The sequence below is a fragment of the Cibotium barometz genome, chromosome 63 (assembly GCF_041138505.1).
Source record: "Cibotium barometz isolate CiBa-2024 chromosome 63, ASM4113850v1, whole genome shotgun sequence".
NCBI lineage: Eukaryota > Viridiplantae > Streptophyta > Polypodiopsida > Cyatheales > Cibotiaceae > Cibotium > Cibotium barometz.
Genome location: NC_141108.1, coordinates 11,144,205 through 11,168,937, shown reverse-complemented (window position 1 = coordinate 11,168,937; position 24,733 = coordinate 11,144,205). Strand labels below are relative to the sequence as shown.

Below are 24,733 nucleotides of genomic sequence, written 5' to 3'. Positions count from 1 at the left end.
ATTTACCCACTTGGCATCAATAGGCAAATAATTCTTAAACTTCACAAGGTATCTCCTGGAAAGCTTTCCTGCAGGTAGCTTTCTCTCCTTGTGAAAAACAATCTGTTCTGGCTGGAGGATCTCCTCAAGCTCTTCAATCTCTGGTGGATCTTCTGTGACAGGCTCATCAGGATCTGGCCCCACATATTTCCGAAATAGACTCACATGAAAAGCATTGTGAATCTTCCAATGACTAGGTAAAGCAAGCCTGTAGGACACTTCATTGATCTTGTGAATCACCTTGAAGGGTCCATAATAGCGAGGAGAAAGCTTAGGATATGATCCTTCTCGTCCTGGCCTCTTCCGAAGCCTAGCCTTCTCAAATTTCAGCAATACCCAATCACCTTCTTTGACTTCCATGTCCCTTCTATGCTTGTCAGCAGCCATTTTATGCTTATGCTGAGATCTTGCAATGGCTGTCCGCACCTGACCAAAGGCAACATCTAAGTCACGAACATATTCATCAGCTGCAAATATCTCATCCTTTGTTCGAAGGATAGGTGGCAAGACCACTCTGCCATAAATAATCTCAAACGAAGCCTTTCCTGTGGAAGCATGGATCGTATTGTTGTAGGCAAACTCAACAAGTGGAAGATACTTCTCCCATGCAGTGTTTTGATCTGCCACATAACATTTCAATAAATCCAACACAACTGAATTTGCAGCTTCACTTTGGCCATCCGTTTGGGGATGATAAGCTGATGAAAACTCAAGTTTAGTACCCATATTATCAAACAAAGTCCTCCAAAATAGGCTTGTAGTCCTGGGATCTCTATCCCCAACAATGGATTTAGGCATACTGAAACCGATCCCGTCAAGTGGGAAAGACTCAATTGGACACCTACACGTTTAATAGCACAACTTTAAAACCACAAATATGAAATGGACAACTTAAAACAACTTGAAATTTAAATGAACAGAAATGGAAAGATGGACACCAGCACTGGGGCCGGAACGGGCCGACCCCCCCCCTCAATATATGATATATTTATTGGGAGTATTTAAAGAATACAATGCTCCATGGGTTCTGAGAACCAGATGATGTCCATGTACATATGAAAACAGTATTAAACAAATAACTCGAATTTCGATGTAGAAGCTCGAAGCAGATTGACCACTAGTGTGGTCCAATCGCTACGGTCCTGTGCTTTCACTGGACTCCGCGGAGAGCACCACACTGGTGTTCCGAGACCACGCACAGACAGGCGCTCTCGTACTAACGCCTGGCTCTCCCGATCTCAGCACCTTTGGACCGAGGTTCGCCCATATAGCTTGGACAACCCGGCACCGAACGGGTGTAGGTCGAGCAGGACGAATCTTTTACCAGATTTAAACATATAAATGCTTTACTCAAATCTGAAAATCACTTACTTGTAGATGGTTGATAGGAAACCAATACTTGTGGTTTGCTGAGGATGAAACCACCCTTGTTGAAGAAAGAGTAGCCTCGTAAAGACTCACCAAGACAAGTACCACTGATGAAGATTCAGCCGCCTGAGAGTATGAGAGAAACAGCCACTAGGAAGCGCCTGGTTGCAAAGAGCCGGCTGGCTGTAGGATTAGAGGTGTAGCCCTCAAAAGGTGGCAACTGCTGTGCAGGGTAGTCAGCCGCCCGTTGGAGAGGGAAAAGAGAGCAGTTTGCAGCCTGCAGATTACACCAGCGCACAGTAGAGGGCAGCGCAGCCGGTAGGTAACTCCAGCGCACAGAGGGCAGCGCAGCCTGTAGGTAACTCCAGCGCACAGAGGGCAGCGCAGCCTGTAGGTAATTCAACGCCAGCAGAAGAGATGGGAAGAGTCGCCTGTAGAGGGGCAGTTGCAGCCAGCCTATGGAGGGGCAGCCGCCTCTTGTGTAGCTGTAGTATCCTGAAGCAGCAACAAGGTGAACTCCAGCCGCCAGGAAGCCAACGAAGGTGACTCCAGGTTGATGATCATGCGCCAAATAGAAAAACGATGCATCCACACTTGAGAGAGAGGGATTTCTTTAATAAAATTTAAGTGAAGGTTTCACTAAAGTTTTCCCACGCATGCATGAAGGGGACTAGTGGGGGTTGGTGACCATGCCCACCCCCACACTCACTTAAAAGTGAGGCTCCCCACCTTGGCCCCAAAGTGGGTGCCCAAAGGGGGTGCCCACTTTTAAATAAGTGTGGACCCCTAACCTTATAAATCAAAGGGTTAGTATTTAATAACATTAAACAACATGTACCATATACTTACCACCTGTTCACATGCACTGAAACTCGTCAGAATACAGGGCACACTTCACGACTCACTGGCAGGCGTCCCCGCTCAGTAAGTAACACGTCAGGCAGGCAAACACACGAATACATGTCATGCGAAAACAGTTTCAAACATGCAAAATATGTGTGCATGTGCAAAAGTAACATGGACATATCTCCCGTTCATGGAACATGTACAAAATATCTGTCGGCACAAAACTGGCTCGACATAAAGCATAAAAATCCTGGTCTTCCTATGGAGTGACAGTCCCATAGGTAAGACGCAGTTCCAGGCACGAGTTTCCCTAGGTGTGACAGTCCCATAGGTAAAACACGGCACGAATACTGGCTCTTCCATGGCGTGACAGTCCCATGGATCGAACACAGTCCAGGTCATACACGGGTGGCACTGATCTGGTTCCCGTCCATACGACACCATCCTGCTAACACACGGGTGGCACCAGTCTGGCTCCCGTCCATGTCAGCAAAATACTGGCCTCTTCACACAAGACACTGGCCTGGCCTCAAGTGAACGAGACGCAAAAATGTGGGAATGGACCAAATGGTCGGCCAATTGGTGACATCCCCCCGGGCTTCTAAAGAGTTGACCTCAACTTAAAAGCCTCAAGATATGCCTGCAACAATTGCGGATAATCTGCAAAATAATCCTCATTTACCCACTTGGCATCAATAGGCAAATAATTTTTAAACTTCACAAGGTATCTCCTGGAAAGCTTTCCTGCAGGTAGCTTTCTCTCCTTGTGAAAAACAATCTGTTCTGGCTGGAGGATCTCCTCAAGCTCTTCAATTTCTGGCGGATCTTCTGTGACAGGCTCATCAGGATCTGGCCCCACATATTTCCGAAATAGACTCACATGAAAAGCATTGTGAATCTTCCAATGACTAGGTAGAGCAAGCCTGTAGGACACTTCATTGATTTTGTGAATCACCTTGAAGGGTCCATAATAGCGAGGAGAAAGCTTAGGATATGATCCTTCTCGTCCTGGCCTCTTCCGAAGCCTAGCCTTCTCAAATTTCAGCAATACCCAATCACCTTCTTTGACTTCCATGTCCCTTCTATGCTTGTCAGCAGCCTTTTTATGCTTATCCTGAGATCTTGCAATGGCTGTCCGCACCTGACCAAAGGCAACATCCAAGTCACGAACATATTCATCAGCTGCAAAAATCTCATCCTTGGTACGAAGGATGGGTGGCAAGACCACTCTGCCATAAATAATCTCAAACGGAGCCTTTCCTGTGGAAGCATGGATTGTATTGTTGTAGGCAAACTCAACAAGTGGAAGATACTTCTCCCATGCACTCTTTTGATCTGCCACATAACACTTCAACAAATCCAACACAGCTGAATTTGCAGCTTCACTTTGGCCATCCGTTTGGGGATGATAAGCTGATGAAAACTCAAGCTTAGTACCCATATTATCAAACAAAGCCCTCCAAAATAGGCTTGTAGTCCTGGGATCTCTATCCCCAACAATGGATTTAGGCATACCATGATGCTTGAAAATGTTAGCAAGAAAAAGCTTTACCATATGATCAGCTTTAATGGTTTTCTTGACGGGCAAGAAGTGAGCTTGCTTGCTAAACCTGTCCACAATAGTCCAAATAGCATCATTCCCATGCTGGGATCTAGGCAAATCCATAATAAAATCCATTGTGATACTTTCCCAAGGTTGCGAGGGAATAGGCAATGGCTGAAGCAAACCTGGAGGCTTTTGCCTGTCAAATTTCACCTTTTGGCAAGTGATACATGCACGCACATAAGCCTCAATGTCTTTACGCATGCTTGGCCAAAAGAAATACCTCTGAATCATGCGAGTAGTAGGCATAATACCTCTATGACCAGCATAAGGTGGAGCGTGACATTCGTCCATAACCTTTGGACGCAAGTCCTTCACCACACATAGGCAATTATCCTTCATGAGATAACCCTCGTTGATAACATAAGAGGCATGTGAATGACCAGCCATCAAATCAGTCCATACATGGCAAAAATCAGCATCCAAATGATACAAATCTCTCATAGCAGATAGATCTCCATGAGAGGCCACTGAAACTGCAGCAACATAAGGCCTCCTAGATAGTGCATCGGCCACCACATTTTTCTTTCCTGGAGTATGCACAATCTGAAAATGAAACATGGAAAGAAAATTCGCCATTCTCATTTGCTTCTCTGAAAGCTTGGTTTGAGATAAAAAGTATCTCAAGCTTTGATGATCTGTCTTGACTACAAATTCAGCCCCAAGAAGGTAGTGTTTCCAAATCTTTAAGGCGTGAATTACAGCCAAGAGCTCTTTCTCATAGATATCCATATGAAGCTCAGCATCATGCAAACGACGGCTCTCGTATGCAACTGCATGCCCTTCTTGATTTAGGACAGCTCCTATGCAATCACCACAAGCATCACATTCAACCACGAATGACTTGTGCAAGTCAGGAACTATCAATACTGGACCACATATGATCGCATGCTTGAGCTGCAAGAAAGCATCCTGTTCCTTTGAAGTCCATTTGAACACAGTTTTCTTCTTCGTGAGATCATGTAGAGGAGTGGCAATCATAGCAAAATGCCTTATGAAACGCCTGTAGTACGAACATAATCCCAGAAAACTACGTACTTGATGTACGTTTTGCAATTCGGGCCAATTCCGAATAGTCTCTATCTTTGCAGGATCCATTGTAACTCCATCTTTGGATACAATATGTCCCAGATAATGAATCTCTGAAAGGAAAAACTCACTTTTCTTGGCATTGACGAAAAGTTTATGCTTCCGCAACTCTTCGAACACTGTGACCAAATGAGTTCTGTGTTCCTGCTCATTCTTGGAGAAAACCAAGATATCATCAAAGAAGACTCCTGTAAACTTGCGATGGGATCGGAATATCCTATCCATCATTCGATTAAAAGTAGCAGGAGCATTGGTGAGACCAAAAGGCATTACCAAGAATTCATATAATCCGAAGGCTGTCCTGAATGCAGTCTTATGGACATCTTGTGGCACCACGCGTATCTGGTGATAACCACTCTTCAAATCAAGTCTGCTAAAGCAAGCTGAGCCATCAAGCTTATCCAAGATATCATCAATACGTGGAATAGGAAATCTGTTCTTGATGGTAAGCTTGTTCAAAGCTCTATAGTCAACACACATACGGAATGATCCGTCCTTCTTTTGAACAAGAAGCACAGGAGAGCAGTAAGGTGAGGAACTGGGCTGAACCAAACCTTTCTCTAAAAGCTCGTTAACCTGCTTCATAATTTCTTCTTGTTGTGCGGCACTCACTCGGTATGCGGGTTTGTTAGGTGGAGAACTACCTGGCACAAGATCTATGCAATGATCTTCGGGCCTTTGGGGAGGTAGTTCACCTGGCAATGAGTCAGCAAAACAGTCTTTGAATGTATTAAGAAAATTCAACCTATCATTAGACATAGCATCCACATTTTGATGATTTGGCACAAGACTATCACGCACAAAAACCAAGTACGCTGAAAGACTCTTTTTCATTGCTTTATTAATCTGGATGTGTGATACAACTGGGATAGAATCCCCTTCTTTGCCAGCATCAATAAAGTGCATGCGGCCTTTATGCATAAAAGAAATCATATTAGACTTATAGTCTTTGCGGGGCTCAAGCCTATGATGCCATGGCTTGCCCAACAATACATCACATCCATTCAGAGGAGCAACTAAGAAATGCTCATTGTCAAGGTAGCCCTGTATATGAATACGCAACTTTCCAATCAAAGGGGTAACCTGCACCTCTTTGCCAATAAATGCAGCTTCAGCTTCAATCTGAGGTCCCATGTTTTCAACCTCAATACCCAATGCAGCTGCCATTTGCATAGAGATGAAATTGTCAGTTGCACAGTCATCAAACATGAAAAGTGCGGGCTGATCCTTAACTTGCCCCCAAGCCTTGCAAACCATACGCTCTTTAGCATCATGACCTGTATTACCTTGCACATCAGGAACTGCATGAACATTTGCTTTGGTGTGCTTGTCCTCGTGCTTTGGTTTGCGATCTGGGCATTGCCGAAACATGTGGTCTTTGCTACCACAAGAAAAGCATTTTCCATCCTTAGCATATTGCTCTCTTTGCTCCGGAGTTAATCCAAATTTGTTCTTTCTTGGGCCCTGTTCTTTATTTTCAGCTTTACCACCCTTGTAAGGCTCCCGAAAGCTCTTTTTAGATGGCTGTCCGCCCTTTTGCTGATTTGGGACAGCCTTGTCCTTTGCTTTGGAACTTCCTTGATCCTGCTTGATCTTGAGCACCAATTGCTCAGTAGCAAGGGCAGAAGCTGTGAGTTGTTGCAACGTATGTTTTGGGTGCAATTCAATACCCGATCTGTAAGCAGGTTGCAATCCAGAACGAAACTTCCTCTTTCTTTCCTCCTCAGAGATTAGCATGAAGGGAGTCACTTCCAGCAACACTTTCCAAAATTTGTTCACATACTGTTGCACACTCTCATTATCTTTTTGTTCCAGCCTATCCCACTTTTGAGTGAGAGTTTGCTCTGCATTGGGTGGCAAGAACTGAGCATAAAATCTATCTTTGAATTCCTTCCAAGTAGAGATGGGATCCTTGGTGATCTTTTCGGTGATCCACCAATGGGCAGCAGTGCCTTTCAGAAACATACTAGCATGGCGCACCTTCGACTTTTCTGTAAAGTCTTCATCGCTAAAAGCAATGTCGAACTGTGCCACAAACGCTAGCACCTTAGAAGCATCATGTTCACCATGAAAGATATCAAATTTGACAGATTTATCACCTGCTTTGAACTCCTTGAGCTTCCTGGTATGAGGCTCATGGTCCTCTCTTTTTCTTTTCCCCTTATCCAACGGGGTAGCCCTATCTGCATGGGCTCCATGGGCCGTCATAGAAGCTTCATGGGGCACGGTGGCATGTGCTCCACGAACTCGAAGCTCTGATGCATGTGACTTACCTGCATATGGCATGGTCTCTCCATGAGACAACTCAGAAGGCAAAATTTTTCTGGAAGCAGACTTGTCACCATGAGATACATATCTTGCATGCATGTGACTTTCGTGCCCTCCATGAGCACTGGCATACATAAATCTGTCGGGCTTAGTGCCTTGGGGAGAGGATGCATGTCGAGAGGTGACAGTCACCTCTTCCTTTTGCATATAAGATTTCAGCCTCTGGGATGCAGGATCTCCATGCTTCAAACGAGGTGGATTTCTGAATTTTAGTTCTCCGTCATCCCCCTCTTTGATATCACCTTTGCGAAGGAGATAGGCAAGTGCCAACTCTCTTGGTTTCTTGCCCACTTCACGAGCCATAGATTCAAAGGTTACATCAACCATAGCATCAGCCTTCCTGGCTTCAATAGCACTTTGCAGATGAGGATCTTCATGCAAAAACTTCAATTCTTGCTCTTGAGCCTGCAAAAGTTTTCTCATATGTTCCATTTCAGCCCTTATAGCATCAGGGTCTTGTTCAAGCATAACTGTCTTTCCCGGAGACAGTTGACCTTTGGATTCACTATCAAGAACCCTTTCAAGAGGCTTGTGTCTACCTCGCAGGGCATCAGACCCACGAGAAGCACTAGAGGGACCCCTCGAATTTGGTACTTCCAAAGGGTTGCCTTGGCTGTCCATTGTGTTCAAAGTTTGCTAAAAGCGGGATGTCCAATACATAGGTTCGTTTCCCCACTAGGAAGAGGGAAACAACCGTGCTCTGATACCAATGAAACCGATCCCGTCAAGTGGGAAAGACTCAATTGGACACCTACACGTTTAATAGCACAACTTTAAAACCACAAATATGAAATGGACAACTTAAAACAACTTGAAATTTAAATGAACAGAAATGGAAAGATGGACACCAGCACTGGGGCCGGAACGGGCCGACCCCCCCCTCAATATATGATATATTTATTGGGAGTATTTAAAGAATACAATGCTCCATGGGTTCTGAGAACCAGATGATGTCCATGTACATATGAAAACAGTATTAAACAAATAACTCGAATTTCGATGTAGAAGCTCGAAGCAGATTGACCACTAGTGTGGTCCAATCGCTACGGTCCTGTGCTTTCACTGGACTCCGCGGAGAGCACCACACTGGTGTTCCGAGACCACGCACAGACAGGCGCTCTCGTACTAACGCCTGGCTCTCCCGATCTCAGCACCTTTGGACCGAGGTTCGCCCATATAGCTTGGACAACCCGGCACCGAACGGGTGTAGGTCGAGCAGGACGAATCTTTTACCAGATTTAAACATATAAATGCTTTACTCAAATCTGAAAATCACTTACTTGTAGATGGTTGATAGGAAACCAATACTTGTGGTTTGCTGAGGATGAAACCACCCTTGTTGAAGAAAGAGTAGCCTCGTAAAGACTCACCAAGACAAGTACCACTGATGAAGATTCAGCCGCCTGAGAGTATGAGAGAAACAGCCACTAGGAAGCGCCTGGTTGCAAAGAGCCGGCTGGCTGTAGGATTAGAGGTGTAGCCCTCAAAAGGTGGCAACTGCTGTGCAGGGTAGTCAGCCGCCCGTTGGAGAGGGAAAAGAGAGCAGTTTGCAGCCTGCAGATTACACCAGCGCACAGTAGAGGGCAGCGCAGCCGGTAGGTAACTCCAGCGCACAGAGGGCAGCGCAGCCTGTAGGTAACTCCAGCGCACAGAGGGCAGCGCAGCCTGTAGGTAATTCAACGCCAGCAGAAGAGATGGGAAGAGTCGCCTGTAGAGGGGCAGTTGCAGCCAGCCTATGGAGGGGCAGCCGCCTCTTGTGTAGCTGTAGTATCCTGAAGCAGCAACAAGGTGAACTCCAGCCGCCAGGAAGCCAACGAAGGTGACTCCAGGTTGATGATCATGCGCCAAATAGAAAAACGATGCATCCACACTTGAGAGAGAGGGATTTCTTTAATAAAATTTAAGTGAAGGTTTCACTAAAGTTTTCCCACGCATGCATGAAGGGGACTAGTGGGGGTTGGTGACCATGCCCACCCCCACACTCACTTAAAAGTGAGGCTCCCCACCTTGGCCCCAAAGTGGGTGCCCAAAGGGGGTGCCCACTTTTAAATAAGTGTGGACCCCTAACCTTATAAATCAAAGGGTTAGTATTTAATAACATTAAACAACATGTACCATATACTTACCACCTGTTCACATGCACTGAAACTCGTCAGAATACAGGGCACACTTCACGACTCACTGGCAGGCGTCCCCGCTCAGTAAGTAACACGTCAGGCAGGCAAACACACGAATACATGTCATGCGAAAACAGTTTCAAACATGCAAAATATGTGTGCATGTGCAAAAGTAACATGGACATATCTCCCGTTCATGGAACATGTATAAAATATCTGTCGGCACAAAACTGGCTCGACATAAAGCATAAAAATCCTGGTCTTCCTATGGAGTGACAGTCCCATAGGTAAGACGCAGTTCCAGGCACGAGTTTCCCTAGGTGTGACAGTCCCATAGGTAAAACACGGCACGAATACTGGCTCTTCCATGGCGTGACAGTCCCATGGATCGAACACAGTCCAGGTCATACACGGGTGGCACTGATCTGGTTCCCGTCCATACGACACCATCCTGCTAACACACGGGTGGCACCAGTCTGGCTCCCGTCCATGTCAGCAAAATACTGGCCTCTTCACACGAGACACTGGCCTGGCCTCAAGTGAACGAGACGCAAAAATGTGGGAATGGACCAAATGGTCGGCCAATTGGTGACATCCATGATGCTTGAAAATATTAGCAAGAAAAAGCTTTACCATATGATCAGCTTTAATGGTTTTCTTGACGGGCAAGAAATGAGCTTGCTTGCTAAACCTGTCCACAATAGTCCAAATAGCATCATTCCCATGCTGGGATCTAGGCAAATCCATAATAAAATCCATCGTGATACTTTCCCAAGGTTGCGAGGGAATAGGCAATGGCTGAAGCAAACCTGGAGGCTTTTGCCTGTCAAATTTCACCTTTTGGCAAGTAATACATGCACGCACATAAGCCTCAATGTCTTTACGCATGGTTGGCCAAAAAAAAAACCTCTGAATCATGCAAGTAGTAGGCATAATACCTCTATGACCAGCATAAGGTGGAGCGTGACATTCGTCCATAACTTTTGGACACAAATCCTTCACCACACATAGGCAATTATCCTTCATAAGATAACCCTCGTTGATAACATAAGAGGCATGTGAATGACCAGCCATCAAATCAGTCCATATATGGCAAAAATCAGCATCCAAATGATACAAATCTCTCATAGCAGATAAATCTCCATGAGAGGCCACTGAGACTGCAGCAACATAAGGCCTCCTAGATAGTGCATCGGCCACCACATTTTTCTTTCCTGGAGTATGCACAATCTGAAAATGAAACATGGAAAGAAAATTTGCCATTCTCATCTGCTTCTCTGAAAACTTGGTTTGAGATAGAAAGTATCTCAAGCTTTGATGATCTGTCTTGACTACAAATTCAGCCCCAAGAAGGTAGTGTTTCCAAATCTTTAAGGCGTGAATTACAGCCAAGAGCTCTTTCTCATAGATATCCATATGAAGCTCAACATCATGCAAACGACGGCTCTCGTATGCAACTGCATGCCCTTCTTGATTTAGGACAGCTCCTATGCAATCACCACAAGCATCACATTCAACCACGAATGACTTGTGCAAGTCAGGAACAATCAATACTGGACCACATATGATCGCATGCTTGAGCTGCAAGAAAGCATCCTGTTCCTTTGAAGTCCATTTGAAAGCAGTTTTCTTCTTCGTGAGATCATGTAGAGGAGTGGCAATCATGGCGAAATGCCTTATGAAACACCTGTAGTACGAACATAATCCCAGAAAACTACGTACTTGATGTACGTTTTGCAATTCGGGCCAATTCCGAATGGTCTCTATCTTTGCAGGATCCATTGTAACTCCATCTTTGGGTACAATATGACCCAGATAATGAATCTCTGAAAGGAAAAACTCACTTTTCTTGGCATTGACGAAAAGTTTATGCTTCCGCAACTCTTCGAACACTGTGACCAAATGAGTTCTGTGTTCCTGCTCATTCTTGGAGAAAACCAAGATATCATCAAAGAAGACTCCTGTAAACTTGCGATGGGGTCGGAATATCCTATCCATCATACGATTAAAAGTAGCAGGAGCATTGGTGAGACCAAAAGGCATTACCAAAAATTCATATAATCCGAAGGCTGTCCTGAATGCAGTCTTATGGACATCTTGTGGCACCACGCGTATCTGGTGATAACCTAAAACCGGTCTATGGACACATAAAGCGGTAATTCATTCACAAATAACCTGGACTTACTGAGACACACATTCATAGAATCCTCGCTCCCTCGCTCAACAACACATTGGCCCCGAAGTCCGGCGCCCCTTGCGGTATTTCTTTATTGTTAAAAGGTTGGAAATTACAAAGCACAAGTGCAACAAAGCACTCTACTTACATCAGCTGAATTTTACAAATTCTAGGAGAATTTTGCCAGCATAACTGCATTAAAACTGTTCCATAACATCTCAGAATGAATCCCAACTGACAGGCTCACTTCCATAGGCATCAAGCTACCCAATGGAGTCCAAAACATCACAATTCAGCTTGCTGTAATTTTCTGCACAGACCTGTTTTCAGCTCTGTTTTCAGCCCAAAATAACCTTGCACTGTCCTGGAGGACTTTAACAAAGTCCTACTGCATTTTGGCATCAACCGGGCAACATAACAGCCCAAAAACAGCACCTAAATAGTGCTGAAACAGCATTGTATTGAAGAGGTTATTACCCTCTTCCGTCCCTGCTTTGGTGTAGGAACCAACTACACCTGTTCCTGTTCAAGGAGGCAACTAACCTTTGCATATAAGCATGAAATTCACACAATTGTACCTGATTTTATCTGATGAAAGCATTTCCATAGTCTGCAAGAGAGAGAAAGAGAGAGAGAGGCTGTGGGGAGCAAGCTCAACCCTCAATTCATGAGTTGTAGGGCAAGGGAGTGCACCACCATAGCTGTTTTTCTTGCAACAAAACCACACGATGGCTGCAAATTGAGCCTCCTTCCCCAAATTCCCACGTTTCCCTCTTCTCAATGAGGAAAATGTACCAAAATTTGACACTTGGCACATTTTTAAGCCTTTTCCACATGCAATCTTCCAGGCTAAAAATCTCCTGACTGGTTCACATTCTCACAACAGTCCTTTGCCAGCTTTTGGTCCCCTTGACATTCCGCACAAACTGACGCGAACACTTTTCAATTCCGACACTGCCAAAAATAGCAGTTCCCTAAATTTTAGGGATGATGTCATCTGCATTCCTTTTGGTCTCCTGACCATCTTTGACCACTATGGTCACTTCAGAATTTGCTTAGAATTCAAGATACATTCACATTTCGGTGGCGGCCACTTACTAGTGTAAACTGGCCTATACCCTCATTCAGTGGCCATGTCCTGGACACTGTCCTTCATCTTTCAGTGCCCATGTCCTGGACACTGTCATTCATCTTTCAGTGCCCATGTCCTGGACACTGTCATTCATCTTTCAATGCCCATGTCCTGGACACTGTCCTTCATCTTTCAATGCAGTTCTCAGGCTTAGCCAACCACTGGTCCAAAGTCCCACTGGCTGACCCATTCTGACATTGCAATGGCCCAAGCCCTTCCAAGAGATCCCGGGGGAAAACAACAGCAACCAAAGAGAAAGAAAAGAAAAATATATATATATATTTAAAAAGAAATGTAAATAAGGAAATCAACTGCAAAAAGTTTCACCTCCTGGTGACATACCCCCCTCTTGAAAGAAGCAAGCGACCTCGATTGCAAGTCCACATGCAAACGGATGACACAGGACGATCACCAGATTCCCCAGGTGATTAGTGTCATCGCATGTATCTCCTGCCAATGGATGACACGGGGCGATGATAGGGATTCCCCACTACCATTTGTGCCATCGCAGGTTCAAGCCTTTCAAATACATGTTTCCGGATGCAACACAGGGCGATAGCATATATCTTGTACTATTAGTGTCACAACATGTAAATCATTCATTTGAAGCGTAACAGATACAACTTCAAAGCACTGATCATATCATCCAATTCCTGGTGATAAGAAATAGAAACAGCTGACACTTGTGGTTTGCGAGACAATGCATCTGCAACCACATTCTTCTTGCCTTCCACATGCACTATCTGAAAATGGAACATTGACAGAAAATTTGCCCAACGCATGTGTTTCTCTGACAACTTTGCCTATGTGAGAAAGTATCTGAGCGTCTGATGATCTGTTTGCACAACAAAATCAGCACCAAGCAAATAGTGTTTCCAACTGGTAAGTGCATGGATCACAGCTAACAGCTCTTTCTCATAAATCTGATAGTTCTTCTCAATGTCAGAGAGTATTCTACTCTCATATGCCACGACTCCGCCATTCTGCATCAAGACAGCACCAATGCTGTTCCCACATGCATCACACTGCACAACAAATGATTTAGACAAATCTGGCAATGTCAATACAGGATCTGTAGTCATTTTCTGTTTCAGGCATCTAAATGCGGATTTCTCTTTATCTGTCCATTGCCATTTAATGGCCTTCTTTTCAAGCGCATGTAACGGTGAAGCAATCTCTGCAAAATGCCTTACAAATCTGCGGTAGTAAGAGCATAGGCCAAGAAAACTGCGAACATCATGCACAGTCTGTAAATCTGGCCATGAAATGATTGCTTCAATCTTAGCAGGATCCATTGTGACACCATCCTTTGATACAATGTGCCCAAGGAAGTGAATTTCTTTCAGAAAGAATTCACTCTTCTTGCCATTAATGAGCAATCTGTTGTGTTTCAGCTCATTAAAGACTGCTGTCAGATGGTCTCTGTGCTCCTCTTCACTCTTTGAATAAACTATCATGTCATCAAAGAATGTGCCCACAAAGTTTCTGTAAGGGCGGAAAATTCTATCCATCATTCTGTTGAATGTGGCAGGAGCATTTGTCAATCCAAAAGGCATGACTAAGAACTCATAGAGACCAAATGTAGTGCGAAATGCGGTTTTGTGCACATCCTCGGGTCTGATTCTAATCTGATGATACCCACTCTTCAAATCTATCCTGCTAAACATTTCTGCTCCTTGCAATCGGTCAAGAATATCATCTATGCGCGGAATTGGAAATCTATTCTTGATCGTGTTCTTGTTCAAGGCTCTGTAGTCAATACACATTCGCCATGAACCGTCTTTCTTCTGTACTAGTAACACAGGTGAACAAAACGGGGAACTACTGGGCTGAATTAGTCCCTTCTCTAACAGCTCATTAACCTGTGTCATAATCTCTTTCTGCTGGGCTGCACTAACCCTGTATGGTGGCCTATTGGGCGGACTAGACCCTGGAATAAGATCTATGGCATGATCCTCTGGCCTCTCTGGAGGTAACTCTCCTGGTAAAGACTCTGAAAAGAAGTCTCTGAACGTATCCAAGAAAGCTTTTCTACCTTCGTCTAGTGTAGACAAATCAGTTTCAACTTCATTCACTTGCTTTGCAAAAACCAAGTACGCAGAAAGATGATTTTTCATTACTGAAGTTATAGCAGAAGCAGAAATAACTGGGACAGACTCTCCTTTCAGCTTCACATCCAAAACATGGGTCTTGTCCCTATGTACAATTGTGATTTTCCTGTTGAAAGCATCCAACACTGCATGTTTCCTATGACACCATGGAATTCCCAACAGGACATCACATCCTTCCAAGGGCATGATAAGAAACTCCTCTGTGTCCACATAACTCTGTATATGCATACGAAGTTTGCCAAGTATAGGAGTGACAGGAACTGAATGCCCAGGGCATGCCAAATCAGCCTGTCCAACTGGTCCCATCTCTTCAGCACGAATTCCCAACTTGGCTGCCAATGCCGGTGAAATAAAGTTGGCTCGAGCACCAGGGTCAAAGAAAATCAGCACTGTAGCATCTCTGATTTTACCCCATGCTCTGCACAATTCTGTAGCATTATCACATGGCTGGTCACCAACCATGTCAGGTACCAATCCTGCACTCGGCATTGTCTTCTTCTTGAGTGGCCCTTCTTTATCCTCGGCATCTTTTGCTGGCTGTTGTGGACATTTTGCAGCCATATGCCCTTTTTGTTCACAGATGAAACATTTCCCAGCTTGCATTAATGCCTTTCTCTCTTCAAATGACTTGCCATAGAATGGCCTCTTCTGTCCTTTGCCTTGATCAACACTTTTCTGAGGTTGTGACGGCCAAGTCTTCTTCTCAAATGGCTTCTTTCTATAGAATGGTCTAGGTGGGAAATCCCTCTTCACAAGTGGTTCCTGTTTGCCCTGAGGTTCCTTATTTACTGTGCTCTTAAAGCCACGTGAACCTCCCTGTAACAATGCATTAGCCATATTTGCATTCTCAATGAGCTGAGTCATATTAGAAACATTGGTCTTAATGCAATAATCCCTGATTTCTTTGGGCAAACCACAGCAATACTTTTCTATTTGCTCTGACAATGGCACTGTCCTGTAAGAAGTTACTGGCAAGAGTGCATCCCAAAACTTCTTATTATACTCTTCCAAATTTACACAGTTGGCTGCATCAAGTTTGTGCCATGCTGTCATAACATCCACTTCAAAAGTATTTGTAAGCCAGGCAAAAGAGAACTGCTGCTTAAACTGAACCCATGTAGCAGGTGCTTGTCCTTGCATCAACAGTGAGGTCCACCACTGTAATGCATTACCTTTCAAGAAAGTAGCAGCCTTCCGCACCTTAGAAGACTCTGTAAAGTTACCCCCAGTGTATGCTGCATCAAACTGCTGAATGAAAGTCAGCGCTTTCAATTTGTCCTGCATCCCACTGAAAGTCTCAAACTTTACTGCTTGACCTCCTTCTTTGTAATCCTTTTGCACCTTTTCTGCATCAATCCTTACTGCTCTTTGTCCACTAGGTTGAGAAAATTCAGCCACACTGACAGGTGCTGCGGGCCCCAAAACTGGACTAAAATAAGTTTGAAATCGGGGCTGCATACCTATATTGGCATAAAGAGGGTTCACAGCTTCCATAGGCATCATTCCTGGTGACCCTCTTGACATCAATCCTGGCAAAACTGTGGGCGGTCTAGCCATGGCCTGGAAAACAGACCCACCACCAAAATAGCCGGGCTGGAAAGCAACGAATGGAGGAATGGTCGACATGACCCTTTGCACATTACTTTCCTGGCCATTAAATGCATGTACCTGTGCCTGTGTAACATGCTGCACTGGATCAGCTGCCACTGTTGGTGTTTGCTCTACATGCTGTGGCATCCTTGGCATTTGTTCCTGTGCCCTCTCAACTACATGCTGAGATGATTCAGCCTGGGAATCCCCTGTCCTTGACTGCAAATACCTCTTCATCCTGGGATTCTTCACCAACTGTTCAAAGGTACCAACCATGCTCAGGAGCTGCGCATGAAATAAATCCTCTTGTTCTTGTTCTTCCTCTAACAAGGCTGGCTGTACTACTGGCTCCGTCCGAGCAAAGGCTGACACCTGGGCACCTGTCACCTCTATATGCTGTCTGCGAGTAGAGGAGGAACTCTCCTCGGCAAGGAGCTTGCCTTTCCCTTTGTCTGTCATGCTGTCAACTGAAAGTTTAAGGGAACCTGTATCCAAAGAAAGAGACCGTACTCTTTCTCACCTGTAATCAGTTGTACCTCACTATGTGTGTCTCCTGTTCACCCAATCCAATCCGTGTCCGGGCTCTTGCAGAAAAGAGGACCCTATCCCGGCAATGGAACCATAAAACCGGTCTATGGACACATAAAGCGGTAATTCATTCACAAATAACCTGGACTTACTGAGACACACATTCATAGAATCCTCGCTCCCTCGCTCAACAACACATTGGCCCCGAAGTCCGGCGCCCCTTGCGGTATTTCTTTATTGTTAAAAGGTTGGAAATTACAAAGCACAAGTGCAACAAAGCACTCTACTTACATCAGCTGAATTTTACAAATTCTAGGAGAATTTTGCCAGCATAACTGCATTAAAACTGTTCCATAACATCTCAGAATGAATCCCAACTGACAGGCTCACTTCCATAGGCATCAAGCTACCCAATGGAGTCCAAAACATCACAATTCAGCTTGCTGTAATTTTCTGCACAGACCTGTTTTCAGCTCTGTTTTCAGCCCAAAATAACCCTTGCACTGTCCTGGAGGACTTTAACAAAGTCCTACTGCATTTTGGCATCAACCGGGCAACATAACAGCCCAAAAACAGCACCTAAACAGTGCTGAAACAGCATTGTATTGAAGAGGTTATTACCCTCTTCCGTCCCTGCTTTGGTGTAGGAACCAACTACACCTGTTCCTGTTCAAGGAGGCAACTAACCTTTGCATATAAGCATGAAATTCACACAATTGTACCTGATTTTATCTGATGAAAGCATTTCCATAGTCTGCAAGAGAGAGAAAGAGAGAGAGAGGCTGTGGGGAGCAAGCTCAACCCTCAATTCATGAGTTGTAGGGCAAGGGAGTGCACCACCATAGCTGTTTTTCTTGCAACAAAACCACACGATGGCTGCAAATTGAGCCTCCTTCCCCAAATTCCCACGCTTCCCTCTTCTCAATGAGGAAAATGTACCAAAATTTGACACTTGGCACATTTTTAAGCCTTTTCCACATGCAATCTTCCAGGCTAAAAATCTCCTGACTGGTTCACATTCTCACAACAGTCCTTTGCCAGCTTTTGGTCCCCTTGACATTCCGCACAAACTGACGCGAACACTTTTCAATTCCGACACTGCCAAAAATAGCAGTTCCCTAAATTTTAGGGATGATGTCATCTGCATTCCTTTTGGTCTCCTGACCATCTTTGACCACTATGGTCACTTCAGAATTTGCTTAGAATTCAAGATACATTCACATTTCGGTGGCGGCCACTTATTAGTGTAAACTGGCCTATACCCTCATTCAGTGGCCATGTCCTGGACACTGTCCTTCATCTTTCAGTGCCCATGTCCTGGACACTGTCATTCATCTTTCAGTGCCCATGTCCTGGACACTGTCATTCATCTTTCAATGCAGTTCTCAGGCTTAGCCAACCACTGGTCCAAAGTCCCACTGGCTGACCCATTCTGACATTGCAATGGCCGAAGCCCTTCCAAGAGATCCCGGGGGAAAACAACAGCAACCAAAGAGAAAGAAAAGAAAAATATATATATATATTTAAAAAGAAATGTAAATAAGGAAATCAACTGCAAAAAATTTCACCTCCTGGTGACATAACCACTCTTGAAGTCAAGTCTGCTAAAGCCAGCCGAACCATCAAGCTTATCCAAGATATCATCAATACGTGGAATAGGAAATCTGTTCTTGATGGTAAGCTTGTTCAAAGCTCTATAGTCTACACACATACGGAATGATCCGTCCTTCTTTTGAACAAGAAGCACAGGAGAGCAGTAAGGTGAGGAACTGGGCTGAACCAAACCTTTCTCCAAAAGCTCGTTTACCTGCTTCATAATTTCTTCTTGTTGTGCAGCACTCACTCGGTATGCGGGTTTGTTAGGTGGAGAACTACCTGGCACAAGATCTATACGGTGATCTTCGGGCCTTTGGGGAGGTAATTCACCTGGCAACGAGTCAGCAAAACAATCGTTGAATGCATTAAGAAAATTTAGCCTATCATTAGACATAGCATCCACATTTTGATGATTTGGCACAAGACTATCACGCACAAAAACCAAGTACGCTGAAAGACTCTTTTTCATTGCTTTATTAATTTGGATGTGTGATACAAGTGGGATGGAATCCCCTTCTTTGCCAGCATCAATAAAATGCATGCGGCCTTTATGCATAAAAGAAATCATATTGGACTTGTAGTCTTTGCGGGGCTCAAGCCTATGGTGCCATGGCTTGCCCAACAATATATCACATCCATTCAGTGGAGCAACTAGAAAATGCTCATTATCAAGGTAGCCCTGGATATGGATGCGCAACTTCCCTATCAAAGGGGTAACCTGCACCTCTTTACCAATAAATGCAGCTTCGGCTTCAATCTGAGGTCCCATGTTTTCCACCTCAATACCCAATGCAGCTGCCATTTGCATAGAGATGAAATTGTCAGTTGCACAGTCATCAAACATGAAGAGTGCGGGCTGATCCTTGATTTGCCCCCAAGCCTTGCAAACCATACGCTCTTTTGCATCATGACTGTATTACCTTGCACATCAGGAACTGCATGTACATTAGCTTTGGAGTGCTTGTCCTCGTGCTTTGATTTGCGATCTGGGCATTGCCGAAACATGTGGTCTTTGCTACCACAAGAAAAGCATTTTCCATCCTTAGCATATTGCTCTCTTTGTTCCGGGGTTAATCCAAATTTGTTCTTTCTTGGGCCCTGTTCTTTAGATGTGTTATTTTCAGCTTTACCACCCTTGTAAGGCTCCCGGAAGTTCTTTTTAGGTGGCTGTCCACCCTTTTGCTGATTTGGGACAGCCTTGTCTTTTCCCTTGGAACCTCCTTGATCCTGCTTAATCTTGAGCACCAATTGCTCCGTAGCAAGAGCAAAAGCTGTGAGTTGTTGCAACGTATGTTTCGGGTGCAATTCAATACCCGATCTATATGCTGGTTGCAGTCCAGAACGAAACTTCCTCTTTCTTTCATCCTCTGTGATTTGCATGAAGGGAGTCACTTCCAGCAACACTTTCTAGAATTTGTTAACATACTGTTGCACACTTTCATTGTCTCTTTGTTCCAGCCTGTCCCACTTTTGAGTGAGAGTTTGCTCTGCATTGGGTGGTAAGAACTGAGCATAAAATCTATCCTTGAATTCCTTCCAAGTGGAGATGGGATCCTTGGTGATCTTTTCAGTGATCCACCAATGAGCAGCAGTCCCTTTAAAAAACATGCTAGCATGGCGCACCTTTGACTTTTCTGTGAAATCCTCATCGCTAAAAGCAATGCCGAACTGTGCCACAAATGCTGACACCTTAGAAGCATCATGTTCACCATGAAAAACATCAAATTTGACAGATTTATCACCTGCTTTGAATTCCTTGAGCTTCCTGGCATGAGGTTCATGGTCTTCTCTTTTTCTTTTCCCCTTATCCAACGGGGCAGCCCTGTCTGCATGGGCTCCATGGGCCGTCATAGAAGTTTCTTGGGGCACGGTGGCATGTGCTCCACGAACTCGAAACTAAGATGCATGTGACTTACCTGCATATGGCAATGTCTCTCCATGAGACAACTCAGAAGGCAAAATTTTTCTGGAAGCAGACCTGTCACCATGAGATACATGTCTTGCATGCATGTGACTTTCATGCCCTCCATGAGCACTGGCATACATATATCTATCAGGCTTTGTGCCTTGTGGAGAGGATGCATGTCGAGAGGTGACAGTCACCTCTTCCTTTTGCATAAAAGATTTCAGCCTCTGGGATGCGGGATCTCCATGCTTCAAACGAGGTGGATTTCTGAATTTCAGCTCTCCGTCATCCCCCTCTTTGATATCACCTTTGCGAAGGAGATAGGCAAGTGCCAACTCCCTTGGTTTCTTGCCCACTTCACGAGCCATTGATTCAAAAGTTACATCAACCATAGCATCAGCCTTCCTGGCTTCAATAGCACTTTGCAGATGTGGATCTTCATGCAAGAACTTTAACTCTTGCTCTTGAGCCTGCAAAAGTTTTCTCATATGTTCCATTTCAGCCCTCATAGCTTCAGGCTCTTGTTCAAGCATAACTGTCTTTCCTGGAGACAGTTGACTCTTGGATTCACTATCCATAACCCTTTCAAGGGGCTTGTGCCTACCACGCAGGGCATCAGACCCACGAGAAGCACTAGATGGACCCCTCGAATTTGGCACTTCCAAAGGGTTGCCTTGGCTGTCCATTGTGTTTTAAGTTTGCTAAAAGCAGGATGTCCAGTACACAGGTTCGTTTCCCCACTAGGAAGAGGGAAACAACCGTGCTCTGATACCAATGAAACCGATCCCGTCAAGTGGGAAAGACTCCGTTGGACACCCAGGTGATGCGAAGTCTCCTTGTAGAACACCAGTGGAGAGGATGTACCACCTCTTCCAAAGTAGAAAAAACCAAGAGATAGCTGTAGACAGCCGCCTGCTGGAGCACAGCCTGCTGGTGATGGATACACAGCCGCCTGGGGAAGCAATTCAGAAGTTGCCTCAGTGTGCAGTCCAGTAACGCTTGGCTGCAGTGCACAGCCGCCTGGCTGTAGCCTGAAGAGGAGATGGCCTGGAGGAGCAGCCGGCTGTAGCAGAGCTGAGGCGTAGCCTTCAGGTGGTGGCAGCCGCCTCTATGTAGGCAGAGCAGCTTGCTGGAAAACAGGCGCAGCCACCAGTATCGAGGAAGTGCAGCCGCTGTGCAGGGGAGGCAGCCGCCTGTTGGAGGGACTGCAGCACTTCAGAGTCGCGCCTGTATGGGAGTGAAACAGTCGCCTGCAGGAGAGGTAGGATCATGCGCCTGGTTATTCAGAGACACAGCCCGCAGCCTGGTTGCTGTAGGAGCAGAGGCACATAAAAATTCAGCAGCAGCCGCCTGGGAGCATGTTTGGTTGCAGCCAGTAGTGCAGGGGCAACAGTCGCTTGTAAGAGAGAAGGCGCAGGTTGGTGAATAAGCGCTTGAAGGAAGCGATTGATTTCTACGCTTGAAGGAGGAAGCTTTTTTTAATAAAATTATAGTGGAGTTTTCTCCACACTTGCATGTGGGTGGGGAGTTTGGGTAGGTGACCGTGCCCACCCCCACATTCACTTAAAGTGGGGCTCCCCACCTTGGCCCCTAAGTGGGTGCCCACTTTTAAATAAATGTGAACACCTAACCTTATAAAATAAAGGGTTAGAATATAAAACATTAAAACAACAAGTGCGACATACTTACCACCTGTTCACATGCACCAAAACTTGTCAGAATACAGAGCAGACTTCACGACTCACTGGCAGGCGTCCCCGCTCAGTAAGTAACACGTCAAGCAGGCAAACACACAAATACATGTCATGCGAAAACAGTTTCAAACATGCAAAATATGTGTGCATGTGCAAATAGTAACATGGACATATCTCCCGTTCATGGAACAAGTACAAAATATCTGTCGGCACAAAACTGGCACGACATAAAAACATAAAAACCTGGTCTTCCTATGGAGTGACAGTCCCATAGGTAAGACACAATTCCAGGCACGAGTTTCCCTATGGTGTGACAGTCCCATAGGCAAAACACGGCACGAATACTGGCTCTTCCATGGCGTGACAATCCCATGGGTCGAACACAGTCCAGGTCATACCACACGGGTGGCACTGGTCTGGCTCCCGTCCATACGACACCATCCTGCTAACACACGGGTGGCACCAGTCTGGCTCCCGTCCATGTTAGCAAAATACTGGCCTCTTCACACGAGACACCGGCCTGGCCTCAAGTGAACGAGACGCAAAAACTGGAGATGGACCAAATGGTCGGCCAATTGGTGACATGGATTATTAGTAAAACCATAGTTACTAGCTATTTATGACTAGTTGGTTACTTATAGCAACAATAATCACTATAAAAGTGACTTGTGGGTTTATTATTCTTATTGTTGATAGTTGTTGGCAGTGGGTCTGGGCCTAGATCAGAGACTTTTGCCATCGACTCCGCAGATGGGAGTGAGCCTTAAGCCTCCGGCTGGGGGTTGGTCTGCAGTCACAAACCGTAGGTTGGGAGGTGAGCTAGTGTGCACCCCTTCTTTTTGGTACAAATCTTGTTGCTTGTGTTTAGGGAGAGCTCGGAGGGATCTTACACCCCCCCCCCTCCATTTGGATATATTTTTATTTCCAAGGAGTATTTCAATTGTACAAGCTTTGGGGGATTCCGATCATGGCAAGCCAGATTATCCACATACAATATGATATCATGATCATAATCGTATACAAATGATTCCATAATTCCTAGCCAACAATCACCAAGGACAGTCAAGCACGAGCTACATAGGTCAGTCTTTGAGCCATAGAGGTCAGTCGAGAGTCGGTCCTCTTAACCCACTTGGAGAATTCATCAGATAGTGCATGTAGATGTCAGCCTTAGCAGTAGGTTTTGCATCAAAAGCATGAAGTAGTGAGAAGCATGCCTATGGACCAGCCAAAGGCTAGCCCATGGCTATAAGACTTAGTCGGCAGCCTTGTGGGGGCTGTTTACAGCCCTGGACCACAGAGAAGACCAGTCGACAGCAGCACAGGCCTGTTAGTAGAAGGTGGCCAGCATCCTAGGTGGACAGCAGAAGGCCGGGTGTGGGATTGCAGTTGGCCAGCAGTAGTTGTGGCATTAAATGTTAAGCGCAGCATTAAATGCTGCAGAGAATGTAGATTTTGTCCAATCAGAGCAGGCCGACAGCAACCATGCTGGCCGACCAGCAGCATTTGTCCATATATAAGAGGCGCCTGAATCCAACACTTATTCATTCAGGATTTCAGCAAAACATTTAGCATTAAAGTCAGCATTCAGCATCCTATCATCTCTAGGCTTTTAGTGAAGCTCCTCTTCAGCATTCAGCCAGCATGCAGTCCTACAGCTATCCGGACTTGCATAAGTGGCCCGAACAGTCTTCTGCAGTGCCTCGGACTAGTGGATACTCAGCCGTACGGTCTTCCTTGTCCTTGGGCTGGGCTGTCATATCGCTTGTTCTCAAGCATTGTACAACATTCTCCAAAGAAGTAATATAAGCAAATACTCCTGCTTGGAGGGGGGGCTCAATATTGTGATTCAATTGGGACTCAATATTGTGTCGTCTTCTTCATTTCTATGCAAAGATCTCACCGCATAAAGGTATAAAGAAGGCCCACCATGATCAACCTCAGTGCATGTAACATTGGTATCAGAGCATCAAGTTGGTGACCCAACTTGGCTATCTAAAGAAGTGAGAGCATCCGGTGGATGGCAAAGCTGTGGTCCGGAAAAAATAGTCAGGCCTCCACCATGTCGGGAGAGAAATCGCATAAAGAAGAAAGCAAGCATGAAGTTATGGAGGCACAAACCTTCCAAAGCGACACACCAAAAGAAAGTACGCTTCCGCCAAGCACATAAGAGCTCTTGAGAATAATGATGGAGCAAATAAATTCACTGAAGATGCAGCTTGCCGTTGAAAAAGAGAAACCCAAAGAAGGCCTCTCAGATCTGGCTGCTCAACTTGCCCTTGGTAAGGTATGAATATATATCTTTTGTGCTCCAACAAGGGCTGTAAGCCATCACGAGATAGACCACAGGGTTTTGGACCTTCTGTTGAGTTTTGTGTCTAGTTGCTAAGCGGAGTTCTGCCGTATAAGGTTGTGAAATCGGTTTCAAGTTGTCTTATAATGAAAATGCCTGGTGTCCGGCCTTAGTCTCTTGCACTTGTCCTATGTACAACATGTCCCATGGCATCCAAAAGTGGGGTGCACGTGACAATAGGTTCCTCTCTATCACGTGCATCCCACACATCTTCCTTTATCTCATTTTCAAACTCCGCATTCACAGAATGTCAATGA

General features: G+C 45.2%; 1 protein-coding gene across 4 annotated transcripts in view; it reads left to right on the top strand.

Annotated features, from left to right (window-relative positions):
* LOC147603678 (Transcriptional coactivator/pterin dehydratase) overlaps positions 1–24,733 on the top strand; it is a 45,367-nt gene that overhangs the window by 11,045 nt on the left and 9,589 nt on the right. The window lies entirely within an intron of this gene.